The sequence below is a fragment of the Tenebrio molitor genome, chromosome 3 (assembly GCF_963966145.1).
Source record: "Tenebrio molitor chromosome 3, icTenMoli1.1, whole genome shotgun sequence".
Classification (NCBI taxonomy): domain Eukaryota; kingdom Metazoa; phylum Arthropoda; class Insecta; order Coleoptera; family Tenebrionidae; genus Tenebrio; species Tenebrio molitor.
In genome coordinates this window covers 3,791,389-3,799,734 of record NC_091048.1, presented here as the reverse complement: position 1 = coordinate 3,799,734, position 8,346 = coordinate 3,791,389, and the positions used below count along the sequence as shown (strand labels likewise).

At 32.2% G+C, this 8,346-nt stretch overlaps 1 protein-coding gene across 1 annotated transcript in view; it reads right to left on the bottom strand.

Moving 5' to 3' along the window:
- Positions 1-8,346, bottom strand: part of LOC138127051 (zinc finger protein 787-like) — a 185,496-nt gene that overhangs the window by 24,477 nt on the left and 152,673 nt on the right. The window lies entirely within an intron of this gene.

Sequence of the window (8,346 nt, the reverse complement as noted above, 5' to 3'; positions counted from 1 at the left end):
AACATAAATTTAAAGGTAGAGAAAGGAGAGATTTCGTGAAATTGTCTGTTTGACAGGTGTCAGTTGCATTTAATTTGAGAGTTAGTGACGGGAATCAATCTACGAATGTGTTTTAGTTTGTTGCAGATGACTCGTGAGTTTATGAATATGAAGGACAGAAAGTTTGATTCCTTGACGGCGATGAGGAAATAAATAATCTACCTACTGATACGTAGGTGTAATAAAGATTACCGATACTGCCTCTTTCTTATTTTATTTTTATTACAGAGGAAGCAGTTAACAGTGTAATAAATATGTCAACGAAAATTAAACACGGAATTCGTCAAGGAATCGTTTTAGGTCATCAGATATTTATTTTATGAATAACTTATTAAAAGTTAAAATCGATGACGAGATAGCTACAAATCGTGGAATTTAATGCAAAGACAAAAACGTATTAAAAAAATACATTAATCATTTTCTAAACATCTGTACTTAATGAATAATGATTTTTAAAATGTACTAAATCAAGTTCTTGTACAATTTTTTTAAATTTTGCCGACTTTAGATGTTTGGAGAAAAAACTTTTCTATAAAAATAATAGAATACAAATTACAAGTACGAATAAATATGTTTTTAAAAGTACGAGTATGTTAGCATTCAGGACTTCAGCAGTCAGTTAATATAGAAGTGTCAAGCAGTGGCGTAACAATACAGCCAAGGGGTCTGTGTTGTAGAGTCAAACCTGGGTGTCAGAAAAATACAGCGGCAATTTTTTCAAAGGGCCCCATAAGCACAGCATTTAAAAAATATTTTTTTGCATATCGTAATGAAAGTGGCACTTTTTTACACGAAAAATCGTAGTGAAAGTAGTACTTTTTTGCATCATTTTATTGTTAAAGCATACCTATTTTTTTGTAATTTTTCATTAATCCTTTTGGACCAAATTTCTTAACTTACATCGATATGCAAAAAATAGTGTGTACAACACGTTATGAAAGTCTCTTCTTTTTCACTTATTTACTTGCACTAGGGCTACGTCCTCGTTAATCAAACTGCAAATTCATGAAAAAAGTATGACTTTCATAACTAGTTGCACAAATTACTATTTTGAACTCACTACCATGACATTTCGTGACCGCAACAGTTAACCGCGAATCTAGATTTCGCGCACTAGTGCTTCAAAATCATCCAAAAAGCATTGGCCTGAAAAAAATTTGACTTGATAATAATAAAATCTGGTTTACAAAACCCCATTTTTCCAATTTGGACGTTGAAAATTTCGAAAGAGTTTCAAAGAATATTATACAAACTTCGACGCGCGAAGACGTATTCAGCACATTCGAGGAAATAATGGGCTCATGCGCGAAAAATGTCTTCTCGTACTCGGTTCGTAAATAACCATTTATGAAAACTAATAATGCTTCATTAAAAATATTCCAGTGAAAAAAAAGAAGATAGCACGGCGTTTCTCAAAATTATTTTGGTGATTTATTAATTTTTTTACGAGAAAGAAATACATATTGGGTGATTCAAAATAATTGTGGCCAAGTATGGCAACTATGTACGAAAATTTATGTGGCAACTGTGTGGGTAGGGTAGAGTTGACATTTCCTTGACAGTTCATAGTCGCGCAATTTTGTAAGTTGTCAAATCAATGTGTAATGGAGTTGAAAAATCAAATGCACGCTTATGAAATGTCATACAAATCTCAACTCTACCCCATTCACACAGTTGCCACATAAATTTTCGTACATAGTTACCATACTTGGCCACAATCATTTTGAATCACCCAATATATGAAAAAGATTTAATTAAAATGCAAAAATATCTTGGTCTGTCCAACTACCGAAATAGGGATAGTGAAAAAGATATAAATAACGCTCAGTTAAACTACTGCATGAAGAAACATTTTTTTATCTACTTTGAGTTACAAATAGGCTCATTATTATACCGAAAACAGTTTAATAATGAAGCATCCCTATTATTAAACTTTTTTTGGTAACTTTTAGCCGTTTGACGTCAAGCGTCAAGGTAACGAATGAAGCTGCGAGGTAAATTTAGTAAGTATAACCTTACATTTTTGTGAAAAATGTCTATTACCAACCCACACGAAAGTCCCTAGTCTAATATGAAAGCTTGAGCAGCCGAAATTTCAGGGATTAGTAAAGCAAAGTAGATAAAATACTAAAATAGTATATTATACTCGTTTAACAAGACGTATTATCGCTTTCGTTCCGTTAGAGCACTTCACGCTACACTCATCGTGCTTTAAACACACTCATGTTCATGTGACAATATAATTCATGTATCACGTGATCATGAATGATCCAATGAAAACGCGTCAAGTCCTTAGTTGCATGGCTATCACAGCGATAATAAAAAAACAAAAAAATTATTATCTTATTTACTTTCGTCGTTAAGATTTTTGATTGAAATAAATTTGTCAGTTTGACAAATAAATGAATAATTTTGTAGTTCATTCATTATATTGTCTCATTGAATGTAACACGTGGTATGATTAATCATCGATGATATTAAATTCGTGAAATTGAAGCAGGACATTTCACTCGTCCTTCGGACTCGTGAAATCTCCAGCACAATTTCACTCATAATATCATCGATAATAATCATACCACTAGTTATATTATAGCTGATAATACAACGTCTTGTTAAACTCGTATAATGATATACCCCGCAATCAACAAAATTTTCAATAGGAGAGAAAGCTCTGAAAAACAAAATGAGAGTTGTAACTTTGGTCTGCTTTTATTGAACATTTATTTAATCACATCCGTCAGATTTATTATGTCGGTACTTAGTACACCTACACATTTTGAAACAGGCAAATCGGTATTTACAAAGGAACATTCGGAATAAGATAATGGCGAGTAGCTTTATTAGTTTATTACTCTGACGCTTATTTAAATGATTTTCGACAACAATTTCCTAATTCGTTACAATTTTTATCTTGCTTTTCAAATCCTCCCCTTATGGAAAATTTTTCATCGGTATTAATTCCATTATAGGATTAATTTTGTACTTATTGAAAATTGAAATCGTGTCTCGTAGGTATATCTTATACATATGTCATAAGAGGAATAACATCGACTCACCTTATAAAATCTACATTCCTGTTGGCTTTTCACGTGGTCGTCAAGTTTTCGTGCATGCTGAGTAAACTTCAATTAAAATAATTATAACACTGATTAAAATAAATCATGTACCATGTAGCTACCTACTTACACTATTTACGTGGTCAACTAAAAAATTCTGTGGTGAAGGAAAATCCAAAGTGAAACCGTTATGCTGGAAATTTGCAAACCACGTGTATCTCACGAAGTCACTAAACATGCAAAGATAAGTAGGTACGGGTACGGGAGCAGGTAGAGACAAGAAGGGTTGTAGGTACAGCAAAAATTAAAAATTTAGTTCTCAAAGCTACCCCTGCAACACTACCGAGGAAGAGAGGGTAAATAGGTAGGTATGTGTAAATAAAATGATATAAATATTTTGTGTTTGTTTGATTACATATTTACAATTTAATAGTATTTTTTTGTTCGACACTGTCAGAATTTGAGAATTTCTCCTATGTGAACGGATTTTGATAAATGTCACAACTTGTCAAAACGAGACGTCAAGCTAATTTTAAAGGTTTTAAGCGATTGGGAGCCTTTAAGGGGCTAGTCGAACAAAAAAACGTTGTATTCAACTCGTTCGTGTGTAAATTGGGCCCTTTTAGGCACGCGTGGGCCATTTTAAAACGCGAGTGAAACCAAAAAAGGCCCAATTTACACACAAACTCGTCAAATAAACTACTATTATTTAACGAGTTCGCGTGTAAATTGGGCTTTTTTTGGCATGAGTGGGCCAGGTCGAGTGAAACGAGCGTTTTAAAGGCCCACGAGTGCCAAAAAAGCTCATTTTACACAAGAACGAGTTGAATACAACGTTTTTTTGTTGGACGAGCCCCTTAAAGGCTCCAAATCGCTTAAAATCTTTAAAATTAGCTTGACGTTTTGTTTTGACAAGTTGTGACATTTATCAAAATCCGTTCACACAGGAGAAAATTCTCAAATTCTGACAGTGTCGAACAAAAAAAAATAAATTGTAAATCCGTAACTCCTACAAAAATTGTATTGATTTCCTACAAATAAATCTAAATCAAAAACTACAATAACTTTTTCTTTAATTATTCTTTCTGGTATATTCGTGATAGTTATGAAATCAGTTTTCGGTTTTATCTTATGACATATCTTTGATTAATAATGTAATAAACGCAAAATGTAATACACTTTCAAATATTGTATATAGTTTGGTACATATTTACATCAAAATTTACGTAATTCCATAATGTTGTTGCAAGTTTTTTTTATTTAATTTTTTATATGTATTAGTTATTCTGTCTATATTGAAGAAATGTTCTTATTTATTAATGAATATACAAATTTACAAACTTAATGAGATGAATATCGTCATGACTTAAATCAATGCTTTCGTTCATTGCTAATAAATAATAATTAAAATTTGAAGCTTTCTTTTTCAATTGAGCAACTGTTCTTCTAGGCAAACTTATACCGGGTGATTTTAAATGATTGTGACTTTTTTTCATAGGTTGGTAATATTATTGTTGATTATTCTGCTTTTTAATGTAATAGTTGACATACCTAAACATAGGCGTCCTCGCCTATTTGACACAATTTATTAATACATAAAATGTCAAAATGAGGTACGTAGGCCAATGTGTTGAGGTATCAAGTTTGCCAAAATAATTTATGAAAAATGTTCTCAACTTAAGAAAAAAAGTCACAATCATTTAAAATCACCCGGTATTAATGAAAACATTTTATTTGTCACGGCATAACAATTCTGTCGCTACAATCACTTAAAACAATCAATTAAAAGTATTCCAGATTCCCATTTTCCCCGGCCGCTACTATAAGCTCTTTGTAACTTTCAATACCTTATAAATAACTTCGTTTTTTATAGTTGTGATATTTTATTTTTCCCTTTTTTTTTGTCACCATTATCTATAATAATAATAATACGGGGTGATCAAGAAGGAGTGTTTAAGTTGGTAATGCTGAATTTTATATATTGGCACAACTGAAGTAGCTTCCGGTTGTTGACGGCTTCACACTGACAGCCGCATCAGTGACAAGTCAAATTTGACATTTCAAATTAAATTAAACATGCTGGTGAATCGTTCGAGAGAAGAGTTAATTTATGTTTAGAGCAAAATGGGTAGCACTTCGAAAATTTCCTTTAGTTAATTTTTAAATTATTGTTCCGAATTCAACTTTGATTTCTTTTTGCCGTTAATTTTTACTCTCATAACCTATCATTTTGTCGTTATTAATGTCAGATATCTATCAAATAATCCCACAAAACATATCCGGTTGCAGTGTTGTAAATAGCCGAATAAAAAAATGTATTGCCAACTTAAACAGTCCTTCTTGATCACCTGTAATATGACTACGACTTTTAACGAAACAAAATAATTTCAGAATTTTGTTATAACACTTGATCGTCTTTAATTATTGTTGTTATTAATGTTGGTAACTAATTAACAATTTGTCATACAATCTGACAAGATGTACAACATATTTGATACGTTCGATACGGTAGCAATAATTTATAGCTTCCAAAAAATTAGATAAGAAATTATGACGTGCCGAGCTGACGTCCTATGCAGCCCAAAAAATACCAGTAAGATATTACATTGACATGTCAGCAATGGAAACCATTAGTCGCCGATCCATGGGATCGTCAGGGTGTGGTATACTCTTGACAGTCCAAAATGGATCTACTTATTGTTATGTTAATCAGATGGCAATGAAATAACTAATTATGTTCTGGTCAGACGAAGAGTCTGTTTTGTTTTACCAATGTTGAGATGGTATCGGACCGGGCGGTAGCTAAGTGATTTTTTCTTACTTTGATTTTACTTGATTAATGGTTCACGTTAATGATATGTAATCGATGCTACTTGAGATAACCGCCTTTCCAATACCAATAATTGTTCATTGTTCATTTGCATGATAATGATGCTCCTTTATGCTACGAGATACAACCACGCTGCATCCAGTCGAGCACAGTCGGACCTCTATGTGTTAAAAGCGATTAGCTATCGACTTAGTCACCGTCATTTGTTCCAATTAATACACCGCATTGTTTATGGATATGTAAGACCGGCAGACAGGCTTCCGACAACCCATAGATAGATGGGTAACCGATAGAACGGGACTCGAGACCATTGTGAAAGTCATATTTACATCAGCTTATTACTTTTTTAAGAAGATTTATCTTTGTACTCCTGTCAGGGAATATCCCTGTTCAGGATTTTCTCCACTAGGTAGTTTACATGTGTAGTATAACTGGTTGCCTACATAACACTTTGACTGACAATATTTTGCACCAGTTCGCTGGAGGGAAAGATTTGGAAAATATTCACCTTCTTCACAGATTATGTGTACTTAAATGGTACCTGTATGTATGAATAGTACACTGGGGGCTAATCTATCAGTGAGGGTAAGTAAAATCTTCACCTCTGTTGACACAAAAGAAATGTTTATATAGAAGAAACAGTTACGACTGAGGAAATGATGGATTATTCTTATAGACGACGGGGTTTACAAGATTTTGAAGTAATGATTCTTGGCACTTCTTGGGAAATGTCGCGATTACGTAATAGATGCAAGTTCATGTTCACTTTGGGAGATTGGGGTCTTGTTAATAAAAAAGTGTTAGGTAGGTACATTTTATTGCATGATTTGATTTACATATTTAAAACATTTTAAGACTTTTGCCATCTGACAATGATTACATTCTTAATTGTTTTACAAATGAAAACCAACGACTCTACTTAATCAGAGTTTTATTCAAGATTCAAGTAATTGTTGAAGGGTAAGCACAGTTGAATAAAAAAACAAATCATTATGTTTTCTACAATAATCATGTCAATAACGATTATTTGCTTGCGTAGAAAACTAATAATGAACTATAAATATACAGTGGTTGTATTTAATGAACATAATTCACCAGTCAATAGTTTATAATTAAAAACAAATCGATCATGATCAACTAGCAATGAATGTTAAAATTAATGCTTCATCAAGGAACAAAGTCTTTGTAGTAATTACACAAACTTTGGAACCGTGTACCTACCAATTTAGATACAGCGTGTCCCAAAAATGGCGTACTAACGGTGCACTACGGTGTAGAAGAGATTACCGTAAACGTCAGAAAAATGTTAAAAAAATTCTATTGGACTTATTTGCTGATTTGGTGGTCTTTGAAAGTGGCGCTTAACAGGTCAATTATTTCGAAATATATGTATTAAATTGTCATGACAGCTACCTCTAATCGTACATATTATCACAAAGTACAAGACCACTCACTACCAATATCTAATCCTGCATAATAGAGAATTTAGTAGCTTTGGAAATCATTGATTTTTTGTCTGAAACATTTTTTCCATATTTTTTTCATGTACAACATTTAAACATCCTCGATAAGGTAGTAAGTAGTTAGTACGCCAATTTTGGAACACCTGTATATTCATATAAGAAATTAATTAATCACAACTAAGCCAGGTATTTTTAGCAAAATTATTATATTGTATTTTTCTCGAGAATATGTTTTTTAAGTGCGAGTATAGTCCAATTTTTACTTTTTTGAGGTGACGTCACGATTTCCTTCCTCACTTTCTCTTTATTGAAACTACAGAAATAGAAAAAAACAAAAAAAAAGGCACGTTTATTTATTGATGGTCACTTTGAGGTTCTTTTATGCTTCTGTCAATTTGACAATTTTTAATTTCTTTCACTTATTACATTGATTACAAACATAACCTTTCAAAGCAATTGTCAACAAATTTGACACATTTATAGTTACATACATATTTATGATCAATTCAAATTTGTTTCTGATTCTAGCTCAAACATACGTAAAGTTACTAGATAATGACGTCATCGCAAAAGGGTAAAAATTGGACTATATTTCTTAAGTTTATTGTATGTATTTGTATTTGAATTTTTGTTTCTCTTCTTAAGAAAGAAAAAATTGTTGTGTTGTTGTTCCAAGAACTAGCGGATAAGTTTTGCAGTAGCAGTAGACCATTTCGAATTTAAACTGTCACTGCCCAATGAGGGTTGCTTATTTAGTTTTTTACATAAAACGAGTAGGTAAATGAGACAAATATAATGAATGAACACTTAATGGTTTTCAAGCTTTCACAACTTCGCGTCATTGATAATAAAATGGATAAGTTACGTTCATAATAAGACAAATAAAAATTCCGAGTTCCTTTTCCAGACGAGAATCTTCAACAATTACTTGCCAGACTCAAGGTGAATCTCTTTTTTT